Genomic DNA, 18,596 nt, shown 5'->3' with positions numbered 1-18,596 from the left:
AATGCATTCAAATTTGTTTATTTTATATCTAGAGTTACTGTGCTCCAAAAATTATGAAAATTTTGTGGTAGGCTATTCTTGTCATATATGAGCTTGGATAAAAATTTGAGGACCAGTGCATGTGTAGATCTATAGTGATAGATTTTTCTTTTATAAATAGTTAATACTTGCATGAATTTTTATAAATTAATTATGAGTCCAAAATTCATGAAATTTGTTGGAGGTGATACTAGTACCATATGGATGTTAGGAAAAATAAGAAATCTGTTGCTTGACACTTTTCAATAAGATTTTCCATTTATGCTATTTCAAGCCTTGCTGCCTTATCATTTTTATATAGAATGTTCTACTTAGTAAAATGACATGAAATTTTTATGGTAGTCCTTTGATAGCATTGGTAAGGCTCTGTAAATTTTTGAGAATTTATTAAGCACATCTGATATATATTTATTATTTAACCTAGATATCTAAATAAAATAATAAAGGCAAATTAATAAATAGTTTAGGCTTCACCATTATATCATCTAAACTGTATTTGGTATGCTTACACTGTTGGTAGGTTCTAGGTTGTCAAATTGTGAATGATTACATGAAGTAGAAGTGTTATTACTTTATATTTCATGTTAAGTCATTTCCGGACTGATTCTAGAGTGTGAGGAGTTACATATTGAAACTGATGTAGACTGTAAAAATGGTTAATAACAAAGTCGTAGAGAATTTGATAAGCTTTCTAGAAAGTCCAGGATCACTATTTTTGGATTTGTAGAACTCCAGTTATGAGTAAAACAAGTAGCTACTAATTGTGGCCTAGTCGATGCATTGTAGAAGTAGTTAAGTGGTAATCGAGAAGAGATATGCACCTACTCAAACAACATGATGCACTTGTTAACATATATGCATTCGTAATACTTATACCATACTCATGCATCTAGGATCGGAGGAAGAGATCACGTTGCTGGAATTCGAAGAAGCAGAGGAAGGGAACCCGCAGGAGGATCCGCAAGCCGCAGCTCCCGAAGGCGTGGAGCAGAACCCTGAAGAGCTTTCGGAGTGCCCTGACCACCGTCCTACTTCTTTTCTGCGAGGCAAGCCCCGGAGCATTATAAGTCTCCCAGTAATTTACAAATGTTTACTTACGTATTTATGATTGACGCATTAGGTTATAAGAGTTGAATGAAACCACTTGATGCATGTACATTCCTTGTCCAGATATTACACCTTTAACCGGTATAGGTCCAGGATCGAATATATATATGCTTAGCCATGCTTAGACCGGTAGAAGTCGGGTGATGTCCTGTCACCTGCGAGATATAGGTGGATACCGGAGCACGGTTGGCTATATCTGCTATCGTGGAACAGAACCATGAGGTAAAAGTAAATTGAGACCGGACGGGAGGTCGATAGGGAAGCAACAAGGCATGGAGGTCTTGGGTGTGGACTTATCCCCGTCTGTGTCGATTAAGGACCGTACCGTTGTTGGCGCTTCTAACAAGATTGAACGCATGCCTCTCACTTAGCTGGCCGGATAACTCGTTCCGACCGCGAAGCCGAGTAATTCAACTCAGGCCGGGAATCGTTCTGTTGTGCGCTCCTTCCGGGGAACGATCAGACTGAGCCCAAGGGCAGGTTTGGCCTGAGCATCCTGGCATCTGGTGTTCCAGATTGTGCGGCGCAGTACGAACCCGCGAAATGTGTACCTGAGTTGTACCAAAGGTGACCTAAGACTATCGTGGCTGGTAGATCTGGGTTTGTGTTAGGAAGAAATTCCCAGCTGGTTGAAATCGATTCAAATCGCCGTCTCTCCCGGATAGTGAGAAACTTGGCTAATCCCAACATCGTAGCAGCTATATTATGAAACATGGTGGTTCAGATGAATATGGAATTACAATACCTGCTATGGTTACTATTGTATGCTTCTAAATGATATACCACATGTTTGGCACATGATAGTTGCTAATCTAGAAATGGATAGTTATAATTAACTTGATAAAGGAATCACAAGTATACAAGGATTAATTGCCTTTTTCGCAAAAATGTTGTCAAGTCACGTCCACTTATACAGCCTTGCATGATCCTTGGAGTCATTTTATTTCTGGTTCATGACGGGTAAGTCTAGCTGAGTACCTTCTCGTACTCAGGGTTTATTTTCCCATTGTTGCAGATGGCACTGTGTATCATGGTTATTGCAAGAGTTGCTTCTATCCCGCTGTGGATGAGGAGTAAGCCTTGGGCAGGCTTCCTTAGTAATTCCTATCTTTGCTTTTGTGGATCGTGATCTGGCATGGCACTGTATCAAACTACATTGGAAACTTATCTTCGAACTTATTTGCTTCCGCTTTAGTTATCAAACTCGGTTTGTAATAACTTTCTATTCGTACTCTGATGATGAAAAGTATCTGTGAACTTTATGTAATTTGTGGCATGTATGTTGAATCCTGTACGATCTTGGTTGTTGTAAATCGTTTATCGAGACCCGTCGCGGTACTCGACGGACTACCGGGTTTATATGGGTTCAAGTATGACAGTGCGACCGCTTGCGGATTGCCATTGTACTTGTATTCTTATAAATTGGTCGGTTCTGCGACAGCTGGCATCAGAGCAAGATTTAACGTTAATTGTCACAAGTGTATTTAAAAACAAAAGTTTTTGTTTTCCAAAAACCCTTCTCTATCAACTATTAGTTATATAATAGGTAATTGAAATCTAAAGTGTGCCATTGATCACTTTCCTTATGCCCAAATTAAGGACTATTAGGTGGCTATTTAAGTACTAACATGGGGGTTTTTACTTCGTCGTCCATACGGCGTGCTATAGTATGGATGCCATTCACTTGAGTGGTAATGTATGGATCAATGCCTCTACGTCAAGGTAAGATGAGTGTATGACCGCAAGATGTGAGCGTGCGGTCGGGAAGAGTTAGCTTTGGTACGGCTATGTATACATGCTTGCATGTGTATATGGTACGTATTTAATTGTGGGTTAAATTCTTATCGGGTAGATTGATACGGAAGTATATGTATGGGTATACATATATGGAAGTATTTACAATTACATTCTGCATATTTCATTATGGGTTTAGGGCTGAAATGAAATTTTATGCAGGTACACTAACAACGAAACGTGTAGCTCGATTAGTTACGCTATTTATGAGAGAACGTATGTATGCCACCATGTCTACCGTTAGAAACAAATTTTTCCTAAGTTTGTAAGGATGTACGGCACGAGCATGCATCATGTTAAAACACCATTCACATAATTACATTTGTTCCTTCCCTTATAAAGAATCTTACTCGGTTATGTAACTCTTATCCATTATGGCATTGTCTCACCAAGGGTACATGTTAATGGTACAGATGGCACGCACCAAGCAGACTGCTCGCAAGTCCACCGGAGGAAGAGCTCCTAGCCATCAGCTTGCTCCACGTACCCGTCAACGTCACACATTCCTTGGAGAGTTTGGGATGCCTACACTCTTATGGAGAGTGCTCAGCTATGTAGGCTATCCTGATGGAATGGAACCCCGCTACTTCTGGGCGAATGAGCGGTTGGGAGAAGGTCTCTTAGTTACTGTGGAGGCCGTTGTTCGTCCCTGAGGTGACGATTCTGAGTGGACAGGCTGGTGTTATGAGTCAACTGGCAGGACGGCTGAAGAAGCAGCTGGCAGGGCAGCCTTTGGAATCTTGAGGGATATCATGGATCGTTTTCCTCAGGAGCTGGCAGCCGCTTTGGTCAGAGTCTTTCCAAGAGGTAACCCATCCACTGACTCATGGCAGCAGGCAAGAGGAAGATCTTTGGAGATTGGTGCAGCAGAAGGGCAGAACAGCGATAGCCCTGCAATGAGCGCCATGTTCGCAACGATGAGAGTGTTAGATGGAGTTGAGGGTAGCCTCAGACGTGTGTCTAGTGCTCTTGGTCATGCCCACGAAGACCGACGTCAGCTTCAGAGGGAGCACGACATCGAGATTGAGAGGCTCACCGAAGAGATGACTCGGTTAACTCACCAACGGAATGCAGCCTAGTCCAGGGAAGATGTCCTGAGAGCTCGACAATTTGAGCTGGAACAGCGGCTGGCAAATGCGGAAGAATACAATGATAATCTGCATGAAGAGGTTCATCTACTGCACAATCAGCTCCACCCTTATGTACCACCTGGAGCCGCAGAAATGGATCTAGAGGGGTACGAGGAAGAAGAAGTGGCACCTGAAGAGGAAGTAGAACCTAAGGAAGGAAATGATTCTGCGTCTGACCTCGATAGTGACCATGATGAGGATTAGATCGCTTCGCATTTAGTGGAAGGACTAATGTATCACCTCTATTTATGTAATAGACATGTAGTTGAAGTTGGCATTAGTGACCAGACTATCATGTAATGTTAATCGCATGTTGGGACGAACGTCAATGCAATTGCCGTTCTTTGTCGGTAATCACGCTTTAAAATTTCATGCGTTATGAGCACGATAAGTGGTCAAATTGGTGATGTCATGTTGCGAGAAAGAATTATTATGCCTCTGTTTTTATTGTGATTTTGAGAATTTTCTCCAGTAATTTCAGTTTGGCATGAGTATGTAATTCATCTGCAATCTCTTGGCATCAACCAATAATCACTTATTGTTGCAACTTCGCAGATGACGCGCACCCGTGCAGGAGCTAGTAGCAGCCAGGATGGCAACCACGATGACTTGCCACCCCCACCGCCGCCGTCTACTCAAGAATTCTTTGCCCAGTTCCTAGGAAGCCAGAGGACAATGGAAGAAGCTTTGCGCCTCATCGCGCAAAACACTGCTCGTGGCCACCCACAGCAACCAGGGGCCGAGCCAAATCAGCACAGTTCATTCAAGGAGTTTCTGGACACAAAGCCTCCGATTTTCAAGGTGGCTGAGGAACCACTGCAGGCCGATGAGTGGCTGAATACCATCGAGCAGAAATTCTGTCTGCTAAGAGTCACAGAGCACCTGAAAGCAGAATATGCTTCTCATCAATTGCAAGGACCAGCAGGAATCTGGTGGACGCACTTTCTGTCGTCTCTGCCTGCTAATGCGAGAGTGACATGGGAACAATTCAAGATGGCTTTCAGGGGACACCATATTCCCCCGGGCCTGATGCGCATGAAAGCAGCAGAATTTATGAGGCTCACTCAGGGAACCAAGTCACTCACAGAATATATGCACGCATTCAACAACTTGTCAAGATATGCTCCAAGTTTCGTGGATACTGAAGAGAAAAAGATTGAGAGTTTCAAGCGAGGGTTGGGTACCAAATTAATGAAGACGATAGCAAATTCTCGATGTGCCACGTACAATGAGTTTATTAGCGATGCCTTGACCCAAGAAAATCACAACAACATGCATGCAATTGCTAAAGGTCTCAAGAGGGCCTATGAGGCCGGTGCATCCGGATCTTTCCAGTCGAAAGCGCCTATCACAGCTAGGCCACAATTCCGTCCACCTGCACCCAAGTTCAGGCCTCCACCACCGAAAGCTCAGAATAACAGGCCACAGAAACCATTTCGTAAGGCGTTTACTATTGCCTTACCAAAAGGAAATGGCAATCAGGACAGCTCCGCTGGATTCAAAAGTAATCAACCTTGTTTCAACTGCAACCAACTAGGTCATTGGCCCAAGGAGTGCCCCCACCCCAAGAGGAATGGCAACCCAAACCAGAACAATCAGAGGCAGGTGAATGCTAGGGCACGTCAGGGACAAGTGCACTATACCGCTGTAGAGGAAGTGCCCGCCGGAGAAGTTGTCACGGCTGGTATGTTTCTTGTCAACAAGCATCCCGCTGTTGTTTTATTTGATTCGGGAGCTTCTCATTCATTCATGAGTCAAGCATTTGCATCTAGACATGATCAAGAAATAATAGAAGTAAGTAAAGGGGGTTTTAACATAAGTTCAGCAGGGGGTACTGTTACTACCAAAAAGATAGTCAAAAATGTACTCATTGTGATACAAGGGAGGGAGTACACAACAGATTTGATAATATTGCCGGGATTGTCGATAAGTGTAATCTTAGGCATGAATTGGATGAAGGATCATGGTGTTCTTATCGACACTAGCACCCGTACGATCATGTTGAGAGAACCCACGGGAGGGAATGCTTTTCTAGTTCCACTCTCCCACGATTTCGAACCCCAACATTTAGCCTGTGCTATCCAAGCCACCACCATATGTGATATTCCAGTGGTTTGTGAGTTTCCGGATGTATTTCCAGAGGAATTACCAGGTCTACCACCGGATAGGGACGTGGAATTCAAGATTGAATTAGTGCCAGGTACCGCACCCATATCCAGAAGGCCATATAGAATGCCACCCAATGAGTTAGCAGAACTTAAGGTTCAATTGCAAGATCTATTGGACAAAGGTCTTATCCAACCTAGCTCATCTCCGTGGGGATGTCCAGCATTGTTTGTGAAAAAGAAGGATAAGTCACTGAGGATGTGTGTAGATTACAGACCACTCAATGCTGTGACCATCAAGAACAAATATCCGTTACCCCGCATCGACATCTTGTTTGATCAGCTAGCGAAGGCAAAGGTATTCTCCAAAATTGACTTGAGATCAGGTTACCATCAGATAAAGATCAGATCGGAGGATATACCCAAAACTGCTTTCTCTACTAGGTACGGCTTATACGAGTATTTGGTTATGTCTTTTGGACTAACAAATGCTCCAGCCTATTTCATGTACCTAATGAACTCGGTATTCATGCCCGAACTTGATAAGTTCGTGGTCATGTTTATCGATGACATATTGATTTATTCAGAAAATGAGTCAGATCATGAAGAGCATCTAAGGATTGTCCTATCCAGACTGAGGAAACATAAGCTATATGCCAAGTTTAGCAAATGTGAGTTTTGGATGAGCAAAGTACCATTTTTAGGTCACATTTTATCGAGAGATGGAATCTCAGTAGACCCATCAAAAGTACAAGAGGTCATGGATTGGAAAGCCCCAACTTCGGTGCATGAAGTTCGGAGTTTTCTAGGGTTAGCAGGATACTATCGCCGGTTTATTCCAGATTTCTCAAAGATAGCTAAGCCTATGACCAGACTACTTCAAAAAGATGAGAAATACAAGTGGACACCAGAATGTGAAACAGCTTTTCACACTCTCAGAACTTTGTTGACTACAGCGCCAGTGCTAGCACAACCAGACATTGAAAAGCCTTTTGATGTATTTTGTGATGCATCAGGAATAGGTCTGGGATGTGTACTTATGCAAGAAGGGAGAGTAATTGCATATGCCTCTCGGCAACTGAGAAAACATGAAGTCAACTACCCTACACATGATTTGGAACTTGCAGCCGTTGTTCATGCACTAAAGATATGGAGACATTACTTGCTGGGCAATATATGTCATATCTATACTGACCACAAAAGCCTCAAGTATATCTTTACCCAGCCAGAACTGAATATGAGACAACGTAGATGGTTGGAATTGATTAAGGACTATAATTTGGAAGTGCATTACCATCCGGGTAAAGCTAATGTAGTAGCCGACGCACTTAGTCGGAAGTCCCATGGCAACACTGTGGAAGCACTATTGGAAGAGGGATTCAACTTGCTACATCCTGCTGTACTACACAATATCACAATCAGTTGTTCGCTTGAGGGCAGAATCATAGAACTACAGCAGACAGATGTAGGAATAAGTCACATCAAAAGAAAAATGCAAGAGCAAGAAACCAAACATTTTAGATTGGACGAAAGAGGTGTATTATGGTTTGAGGACCGGCTAGTGGTACCAAAAGACCGTGAGCTAAGGAATCAAATTTTAGAAGAAGCTCACTCCTCCAAATTGTCTATCCACCCGGGTAGTAGTAAGATGTATCAAGATTTGAAAACCCGTTTTTGGTGGACTAAGATGAAGAAAGAGATCGCAGCCTATGTTGCAAGGTGTGATAACTGCAGTAGAGTGAAAGCCGTCCATATGAAAACCGCTGGATTACTTCAGCCACTGCCTATTCCAGGATGGAAATGGGAAGAGATCAGTATGGACTTTATTACAGGCCTTCCAACAACACCACAAGGTCACGATTCAATCTGGGTCATTGTTGATCGTCTCACCAAGTCAGCACACTTCATACCCGTGAACACGCGGTATATAGTTGGGAAATACGCTGAAATATATGTTGCCCAGATCGTGAGATTGCATGGAGTACCCAGGACCATAATCTCAGATAGAGGACCACAGTTCATAGCTCGTTTCTGGGAGCACCTACACCAAGCTTTGGGAACCAAGTTAATCAGAAGTTCAGCTTATCATCCTCAAACTTCAGGACAGACAGAGCGAGTGAACCAAATCCTAGAAGATTTACTTAGGGCTTGTGTTATATCTTCAAAAGGTTCATGGGAGAAATGGTTACCTTTAGCGGAATTCTCCTATAACAACAGTTATCAAGCGAGTATCAAATTGGCCCCATTTGAAGCCTTGTATGGTAGAAAATGCAGAACTCCATTGAATTGGATCGAGCCCGGTGAAAGGAGATATTTTGGTATTGATTTTGTCAATGAAGCCGAAGAACAAGTACGTATCATCCAACAACACATGAAGGTAGCTCAATCAAGACAGAAGAGTTATGCCGATAGAAGAAGAAGACCACTAACTTTTGAAGTAGGTGACTATGTGTACTTGAGAGTATCGCCCATGAAAGGTGTGAAGAGATTTGGGATGAAAAAGAAGCTTTCACCAAGATACGTAGGGCCATACAAAATTTTGGAACGAAAAGGAAATGTTGCGTACAAGCTACAACTACCACCAGAGATGAGTGCAATCTTTGATGTGTTCCATGTTTCGCAGCTAAAGAAATGTCTTCGAGTACCGGAAGAAGCTATTGCACCCACCAACGTGCAACTTCAATCGGATTTGACCTATGAAGAAAAGCCAATTCGAGTATTAGAAGAGATGGAGAGAGTAACAAGGAGTAAGATTATTAAGTTCTATAAGGTGGTGTGGAACAATCATAGTGAACAAGATGCTACATGGGAAAGAGAAGATTATCTGCAAGAAGTTTATCCCGCCTTTTTCCAAGAATGGTAGGTCTTGCAAATCTCGGGACGAGATTTTTATAAGGGGGAGGGGCTGTAACACCTCGGGTGTTAGCCTTGCATAACTTGACTTGCATAACATGAGCATGAGCATCAAGCATTCATAAATCATCAATTACAATTGAAACATTTGATCGAAACATATGAAACATTGCTTGTTATCTCGTGTTTCTTAGAACATATGCATATGATCATGTGCAAATAAATGCTAGTGTGTAATGTTGGTCACTATAACACCTTAGCTACACTTAGGTTAACAAAAGGAACCTTGTTCATGAAGGCCACATTTCTTGATCTAGCACTTAAGTGATATTTCATGTGTTGACCTGGATAGCTATATGAGTGACTACTACATGAAAAGCTTAAATAACCTTGCAAATTGTTTTCACATGCTTAGAGTATCATCATGAACAACTTTGGTATTTAGTGCTAGGGCTAGATTGGTCATTTAGCCATGGTTTGTGTATGTAGCATGATTTCAAAGGGGCATGTTTGACTAAAGTTGAACTAGGTGTTAGAGACCTTGCATGGAGGAGTTCACTAAAGCAAAGTTGTAGTGTTTGACATAAGGAACAACTTTGATTTTTGGGTCTTTGACTGATTCTGCTCCTAACATGTGTGAATTTGAGTTTCAAAAATCAGAGAAATCACAATTTCTACACTTAGCAAATTTTTGCTAAGTCATGAACACTGTCAGCCTAACAAGCCGACTTTGAGCATGATTTTACTCGGTTTAGGTTGCGAATTAGAGTATGCTGCCTTAACAAGAGTTGGAGATGGTACATGGTTCTACAACTTCTATTCGGTACGTTTGCACGAAGGAGCCACCGTTTAGCCGGTATTTCAGCGAGAAAACGCGCTGTCAGGCTCGGCCATCACGCGACTGACGAACTGAATCGCGAATGTACATGGCCGACCGGTTTCAGGCTTTGCACGCCGCATGTCCCCGGCGGTGGCCGCGCGTCGCCAGCGCCCTGACCGCGCAGGCCACGCCGCGCCTGGGCGCGCCTTCATCACCGCCAGCACCCGCCCGAGTCACCCCGCGCTCCCATTTCCCTTCTGGCGTCCCTTCTTCCTCGCCGCAGCGACAGCCGAGCTCGGCCTGCACCTCCGTCGTCGCCATAGCCGTCACCAGCTCGTCCTCGCTGCTCCTTCACCACCGCAATAGCACCACCGTCTCCCCAGCACCCCGTAGCTTCTTCCCGTGCCCGCCATTCGCGTTCGGTAAGCGTCAGCGCCGTGCAAAGGCTCACCGGAGCTCCGCCGCGGACTCCGTCGTCGTGGCCGTGCTACCACAGTCCTCCTCCCTCTCTGTTAGCTAGCGCGCTAGGTTCCCCAGCATTCCTAGATGCTCGTCTGCACTTTAGGTTGGGCCGCCGAGGTCGTCGCCAGCGTACCGCCGACGTCCCGCCTCGCCGAGCCGCCATGGCCGCCGCCGTCGTCGCTGGTGTCGACGATAGGGCCGGCCAAGTATACCAATCGACGCGCTAGGTCGAGTAGAAGGTCTAGTGATGATGTCGCCGCCGGCGAACTCGCCGCCGTCGAGTTTTGGCCGCGTCCGTCGAGCAGCGCCGCTGTGCTCTGTTTTTGTCTCGCTGACCAGTGGGTCCCGCGTGTCAGCGACTCAGTATTTCAAATCCAGTTCAGTTTGAATGCAGATTCACATGTGTTTTGTTAATTTTGTATCTTCAGTTTGGTAGCTCCTGAAATGTTCAAATAAATATGATTGTGTTGCTTAGGAAGTGTAGTATTTAAGAAAAATACATTCTTGGTTTCAATAGTAGGAAATTCTGGAGATTTAAATAGGTATTTCAAATGTGCTTTTGAATGCATTCAAATTTGTTTATTTTATATCTAGAGTTACTGTGCTCCAAAAATTATGAAATTTTTGTGGTAGGCTATTCTTGTCATATATGAGCTTGGATAAAAATTTGAGGACCAGTGCATGTGTAGATCTATAGTTATAGATTTTTCTTTTATAAATAGTTAATACTTGCATGAATTTTTATAAATTAATTATGAGTCCAAAATTCATGAAATTTGTTGGAGGTGATACTAGTACCATATGGATGTTAGGAAAAATAAGAAATCTGTTGCTTGACACTTTTCAATAAGATTTTCCATTTATGCTATTTCAAGCCTTGCTGCCTTATCATTTTTATATAGAATGTTCTACTTAGTAAAATGACATGAAATTTTTATGGTAGTCCTTTGATAGCATTGGTAAGGCTCTGTAAATTTTTGAGAATTTATTAAGCACATCTGATATATATTTATTATTTAACCTAGATATCTAAATAAAATAATAAAGGCAAATTAATAAATAGTTTAGGCTTCACCATTATATCATCTAAACTGTATTTGGTATGCTTACACTATTGGTAGGTTCTAGGTTGTCAAATTGTGAATGATTACATGAAGTAGAAGTGTTATTACTTTATATTTCATGTTAAGTCATTTCCGGACTGATTCTAGAGTGTGAGGAGTTACATGTTGAAACTGATGTAGACTGTAAAAATAGTTAATAACAAAGTCGTAGAGAATTTGATAAGCTTTCTAGAAAGTCTAGGATCACTGTTTTTGGATTTGTAGAACTCCAGTTATGAGTAAAACAAGTAGCTACTAATTGTGGCCTAGTCGATGCATTGTAGAAGTAGTTAAGTGGTAATCGAGAAGAGATATGCACCTACTCAAACAACATGATGCACTTGTTAACATATATGCATTCGTAATACTTATACCATACTCATGCATCTAGGATCGGAGGAAGAGATCACGTTGCTGGAATTCGAAGAAGCAGAGGAAGGGAACCCGCAGGAGGATCCGCAAGCCGCAGCTCCCGAAGGCGTGGAGCAGAACCCTGAAGAGCTTCCGGAGTGCCCTGACCACCGTCCTACTTCTTTTCTGCGAGGCAAGCCCCGGAGCATTATAAGTCTCCCAGTAATTTACAAATGTTTACTTACGTATTTATGATTGACGCATTAGGTTATAAGAGTTGAATGAAACCACTTGATGCATGTACATTCCTTGTCCAGATATTACACCTTTAACCGGTATAGGTCCAGGATCGAATATATATATGCTTAGCCATGCTTAGACCGGTAGAAGTCGGGTGATGTCCTGTCACCTGCGAGATATAGGTGGATACCGGAGCACGGTTGGCTATATCTGCTATCGTGGAACAGAACCATGAGGTAAAAGTAAATTGAGACCGGACGGGAGGTCGATAGGGAAGCAACAAGGCATGGAGGTCTTGGGTGTGGACTTATCCCCGTCTGTGTCGATTAAGGACCGTACCGTTGTTGGCGCTTCTGACAAGATTGAACGCATGCCTCTCACTTAGCTGGCCGGATAACTCGTTCCGACCGCGAAGCCGAGTAATTCAACTTAGGCCGGGAATCGTTCTGTTGTGCGCTCCTTCCGGGGAACGATCAGACTGAGCCCAAGGGCAGGTTTGGCCTGAGCATCCTGGCATCTGGTGTTCCAGATTGTGCGGCGCGGTACGAACCCGCGAAATGTGTACCTGAGTTGTACCAAAGGTGACCTAAGACTATCGTGGCTGGTAGATCTGGGTTTGTGTTAGGAAGAAATTCCCAGCTGGTTGAAATCGATTCGAATCGCCGTCTCTCCCGGATAGTGAGAAACTTGGCTAGTCCCAACATCGTAGCAGCTATATTATGAAACATGGTGGTTCAGATGAATATGGAATTACAATACCTGCTATGGTTACTATTGTATGCTTCTAAATGATATACCACATGTTTGGCACATGATAGTTGCTAATCTAGAAATGGATAGTTATAATTAACTTGATAAAGGAATCACAAGTATACAAGGATTAATTGCCTTTTTCGCAAAAATGTTGTCAAGTCACGTCCACTTATACAGCCTTGCATGATCCTTGGAGTCATTTTATTTCTGGTTCATGACGGGTAAGTCTAGCTGAGTACCTTCTCGTACTCAGGGTTTATTTTCCCATTGTTGCAGATGGCACTGTGTATCATGGTTATTGCAAGAGTTGCTTCTATCCCGCTGTGGATGAGGAGTAAGCCTTGGGCAGGCTTCCTTAGTAATTCCTATCTTTGCTTTTGTGGATCGTGATCTGGCATGGCACTGTATCAAACTACATTGGAAACTTATCTTCGAACTTATTTGCTTCCGCTTTAGTTATCAAACTCGGTTTGTAATAACTTTCTATTCGTACTCTGATGATGAAAAGTATCTGTGAACTTTATGTAATTTGTGGCATGTATGTTGAATCCTGTACGATCTTGGTTGTTGTAAATCGTTTATCGAGACCTGTCGCGGTACTCAACGGACTACCGGGTTTATATGGGTTCAAGTATGACAGTGCGACCGCTTGCGGATTGCCATTGTACTTGTATTCTTATAAATTGGTCGGTTCTACGACAGTCGAAAGCTTACAACATAATACGCGTCCTGACTTGGCATTTGTTACCGGGTTACTTGACAGATTCCAAAGCGATCCTGGAACAGAACACTGGAAATTGGTAAAGAAAGTCTTGCATTATTTGCAAAGAACGAAAGGCCTTATGATGACGTATAGAAGATCTGATTCACTCCATATAGTGGGATATTCAGATTCTAATTATGCGGGAGATGATAGAAAATTCACGTCGGGATATGTATTTACTCTCGCAAAGGGGAGCTATTTCATGAAAAAGCTCAAAGCAAACCGTCACTACATTGTCCACAATGTATGACAGTTTGTAGCATGTTATGAGGCAACGGCACAGGTGAACTGGCTAAAGAAGTTCATACCCGGTTTGAAGGTGGTTGACGACATCTATAGACCACTTACGTTATACTGCGATAATAATCCAGCAGTACAGATTGCTCACAACATAAGTCAAGTGGTGCTGCCAAACACATTGACATAGAGTATTATGTTGTGAAAGATAAAGTCCGGGATCAAGTCATAAGTCTTGAGCATATAAATACAGAAAAGATGCTCGCGGATCCGCTTACAAAAGGTTTACCACCCAACGTGTTTAGAGAACATGGTGTTCAGAGAACATGTAGCTAGCATGGGTTTAAGAGAAAGCCTAAAATTTCTGGACAAAAGAAGGCCCAAAGATAAGTATCTATTTTAGAACAGAGTAGTGTGTTGTAGCTGTTAAATCCATCGGCAATGGACCGTGACGATGAGACATGCTCTATGCGCTAATCTGTAATTGAATGAACAAAAGTAAATGATATAAAATTGAAAGATAGTAATGAAATCAAGGGGGAGAATGTTAGTTGATCTCCACCAATAGGCTCAACGGCCTATTAGGCCCTTGGATCTGCGCCCTGATCGGGGGCGCCCAACCCTAATGTGGTTGATGGGCCCCTGTCGCACAACACTATAAATAGAGGAGTGGGGAACTGGGCTCGACTAACGAAGTTGACCGGAGCCGCCGCAATCCCACCACAGTAAACCTAATCCGATCAAAGGAGTGCTGCCAGCGACGGGAAGCCCACCGACTCCGCCGTCGCCCCTGCAGGGTCACCACCGTCGCCACTGGACCTCGCCTGCATCGCCACCACGACGCCTACAACGCCATGGTACCGGCGTCTACATTACTGCGGCGAAACTACGCAAGGACGAGGAGGCTTACCCCGGATCTACAGTTACAGAAAGGTACACTATGATCCTAACAGACGCGACAGTGAACGTGAACCATGGGTGGTGGATAGGGTTTAGGGTGGGTGTTTGCCATGTCCTGTGCCGTGCAGCGCTGCGTCAGCTCTCAAACGGAGGCACGGTTCGCGTTCACGTCCACTATCGGTGCGCCAACCAGGGTAGGACATGGTACGCGTAGGCCGGTTCAGGATCGCGACGTTGGGAGACTGTACCAGAAGTTTGTTTTGCCGTTGCGTTGCGTTTCGTCTCGTTCAGGGAACAACAGCACGGGCGGCAGGCGGCCAGCGCCCACCGTCACCACTCAGGCGGCGCTCGCACAGGGGTTAGCGCGTAAGAGCGGAGATATTTAGAGGAGGAAGTGCGGCGAGACTTGTCCACTTGTCACGCGTCCCTAACGACACGACGGGAATCGGGTCCGCCCTGTGAAAATTGCGGCACCTAACCGCCGGCAAAGGGACGGGCCTATATAAGCGGCTCCGCCCTGTGAAAATTGCGGCACGCTGTTATTGCCCACCGACCGAACGAACGCCTGTCAGGCAAGTGAGGGTGAGCGGCTCCTCATCGCGAGTCAGTCACGAGTCAGTAGTCGGTCGCGGGCTCGTGCGCTGCGCACGCGCGGTGGGTGAGGTTGATGGGCGCGGAGGGATGAGGGAGAGCGCCCTGACCATGAGGCGGCTGAGCGGAACGTCGAACGGCGGCAGTGGCGATGGCGGTGGCGGTGCCAGTGGCGGCAATGCGGGAGGGAGCTCTGGCGCCGCCGGCCACTAGGAAGGAGGAGGCGGCAATGCGGCGGCGCGGGTCCGGGGCGTGAACGCGGGGATCATGGACGAGAAGGTGCTGCAGCTGGTGTTCCAGGCGCTCAACTGGGACCCGCAGTCGCTGTGCGTGGTGGCGGGGGTGAGCCAGCGCCTGTGCGCCGTGGAGAAGCGGGTGCTGTGGCGGGAGCTCTGCGTCTCGCGTGCGCCGCGGATGGTGGCGGCACTGACGGGCGGGGCCGCGGCCTCGGCGCCGGCGCCCGGGCGCATCGGTGGCGGGTGGCCGGCGCTGGCGAAGCTGCTGCTCTTCTGCTGCGGCGCGGCGGGCACGTGCGCGGGCGTGCCTGGCCACTTCGCCACGGTGTCCCGCTTCTCCAAGACGTCCGGGCGGAGCTTCCTGTCGCGGCGGTGCGCGGGGGACCTGCTGTACGTGTCGGACCCCTGCGAGCACGCCGTGGTGGGCGCCGCCGAGTCGGCGGCTACCGCGGCGTGTTCCGCGGGTTCATGCGCTCCCGGACGCGGGCGTGGCTTGTGGGCCACCGCGCCGCGCTGGAGCCCGGGTGCGCTGCCCCTACTGCGGCGCGCGCGTCTAGAGCATGACCGCCATGGGGCTCGCCCCGCGCAGCGCGTCGCGAAGGCTCGGCGCCTACGAGGGACGGCTCGAGTACTTCGTCTGCGTCAGCGGACACCTCCACGGCAGCTGCTGGCTCGCGCGGCTCTCAGACAGCGAGGGCGGCGCCGGACCTGACGTCTCCGACGCCGATGACGCGTCCGCCGGCGCCAGCGCGGAGGAGGACGCCGACGACCTGTGACGCCGATCGACGGAAGGGTCGTGTACAGAGAGTTTTAGTTAGCGTCAGCTTAGCATTTTTCCACCTTGTTGTCTTCGATTCATCTTGTAAATGCAGTAGTTCTGGCGTTCTGCACTTGCGCTGTTGGCTATTGCAGTATTTGCATTGCACACCGGTTTGCCTGCTGCCATCAGATCAGACACGCGAGTTGCGAGCCAGCCTTGCCGTTGCAGCCCACGGCGTGCTTTCGAGCCCTCGCCACCGTGGTCTGCTCGGTGTTTCACATGGGCCACGGCCTAATAATCTTTAATCGGGCAGTGCCGCAGTGGACTTGATGTTCTGTGTGCGGTGCGTGAACAGGGTGCGAGTGCAACGCGATGCCTTTTTATTAGGAACCTTTGTGGGCTGGGCGGCTGGCGCCGGCGGCCGGCCAGATCGCCGGCGCCGCGCGCGTTCTGGATGGTCCTACCAATGCCTCCTGGGGCGTGCCGGTGCCCATACCCGCGTCACCGCGTGCCCCTAGCCCTTGAGCCCCTTGCTGCCTTGCAAACCGAATGGTCCCGTCCGGCCACGGCACACTTGGTCAGTTGAGCCTTGAGGTTTCCGGTGGTTGTACTGTGGCGGAACTGACGATCAGGGCTCAGGGATGAGTGGCTCCCGGCCTCCGAGGTCCGATCGAGCCCCGGAGGCACTCGGGGTTTCTTTGTCCGTACTCCGTACCGGGACATCTGATTTGCATTCGTCTGAAATACATCAAGCCACCGTACGAGGAAGATGGGCGACCACCAGTTCGCCACCTCTTGGGTTTTGCAGTTTTCCACGAGGGGTTTCAAACAGCCATTAAGGGCTTCGTTTCCGTGTCCTCGTACCCGAGCATCTCGCAAATCATGATGAGGTGCCTGAAACTGCGCCGCATCTCTCCATTGTCCATTAACCGAGGAGATTTGGGCACATGAGTTCGTGGGCAGGTGTGTGCCATTCACTATCATGGCCCTCTCCGTTTATCTTATAATATGTCTTTTTCAACTTGTTTTTTCAGTCGAAACAATGTTTTTCTCTCACAACAAATAATTTGAAACAGTGTTTCGGCTTGTTTTTTCAGCGAAGCGAACGAGACCCATGTTAATGAAGCCATTACGCTGGAGGAGTGGTGGGAGTCATCACTGCAGGGACAAAGCTCTAGACAACATACAATGACTGTGGCCTTCTTCGTGTACGTAAACTGTAGGCTGGAACATTTACTCCCTCCGTTTTAAATTATAAGTCGTTTTGATATTTTTTGTTCATCTATTTTACTATATATCTAGATATATTATTATATCTACATACATAGCAAAATAGATGTATCAAAAAAATTAAATCGACAAATAATTTAGAACAGAGAGAGCAGAAAGGAACGTAATTGAGGAATCAAGTAGATGTGGGAGGCCGTTGGGTTGATTAGATGGGTAACAACCTTGTTTTGTGTGAATTGGTTATTACTATTTATGTAACAACATGATGTAAAATCTCTGCTACTTTTTAGATGAATGATATAGCAGTGCTCCAACCGGCCAGTCGAAAAAAAAAATTACAATTCTTGTCTGGCCAGTTGATGCATGTGTTCCTCTGAAAAAGGAAATTAGCAGTATAAACAGCTGTTGTAAATTCAGAGAGTGCAGTACGAGCATAAGATAGTATTTCCTGTGTATTTGAAAAATGGCCTAACCCAGTATGTTTTACTGAAACCGTATGACCTAAAGTGCCATTCCAAGTTGCTGATGTATTGGAGAAGAAGCGTCTACGTGTTACTGACAACGGCCAGTGCTCGGCTTACTCTATATTCGATTTGTTCGGCTTCTTTTTTTAGTTGGAACAGTATTTTTCTTTCCCAACAATTCAACCGAAACAGTATTTTTCAGTTAATTTGAGCCAAGTTTCAGCCAGCGAACGTGGCCTTAACCAAAACACGCAGCCCCACTAGCTCCTCGTGGTCTCGCACTCTTGCAGTCTTGCCCCATGTGCATCAATGCCGATCGAAGAACGACAAAAATATCGGTGACTTCAACAGATCAAGCAATTTCCAATTTGGTCGGTCCTATCTGAAGTCTGAAAGCAACAAACAAGGGCCCAACTCCACAAATTTCAGTCACTTGAAAGCAACTCAAATTCTGGCCCAGGTAATTCTGAAGCACAGGTAGAACCTCACCAAGTGCATGGTTCAGAAAGGCCAATCTTGTTTCAGGCAGATGTTGTAACACCAATGTTCGATGGATTTCATTTTTGCAGGCACAAAACACCAAGAACTAATGCAGTCCCAACAAGCAAATTTAAAAGATGCAACTACTACAAGATCACATGTTTGCCAAACTTACACT

General features: G+C 45.9%; 2 long non-coding RNA genes and 1 pseudogene across 2 annotated transcripts; all 3 read left to right on the top strand.

Annotated features, from left to right (window-relative positions):
- Positions 1–1,046: 1,046 nt before the first annotated feature.
- LOC136511844 (uncharacterized) lies at positions 1,047–2,413 on the top strand. Its single transcript, XR_010772873.1, has 2 exons — positions 1,047–1,085; positions 2,162–2,413. It is a non-coding gene; the product is annotated as an uncharacterized lncRNA (long non-coding RNA).
- A 9,386-nt stretch (positions 2,414–11,799) lies between these two features.
- On the top strand, positions 11,800–13,285 carry LOC136510114 (uncharacterized). The gene is made up of 2 exons (XR_010772616.1): positions 11,800–11,957; positions 13,034–13,285. It is a non-coding gene; the product is annotated as an uncharacterized lncRNA (long non-coding RNA).
- Positions 13,286–15,271: 1,986 nt separating this feature from the next.
- LOC136511080 (EID1-like F-box protein 3) lies at positions 15,272–16,260 on the top strand (annotated as a pseudogene).
- Positions 16,261–18,596: the final 2,336 nt, after the last annotated feature.

The sequence above is a fragment of the Miscanthus floridulus genome, chromosome 16 (genome assembly GCF_019320115.1).
Source record: "Miscanthus floridulus cultivar M001 chromosome 16, ASM1932011v1, whole genome shotgun sequence".
Lineage (NCBI taxonomy): Eukaryota > Viridiplantae > Streptophyta > Magnoliopsida > Poales > Poaceae > Miscanthus > Miscanthus floridulus.
The sequence above is the reverse complement of the archived record's forward strand: the minus strand, read 5'-3'. Positions and strand labels throughout refer to the sequence as shown.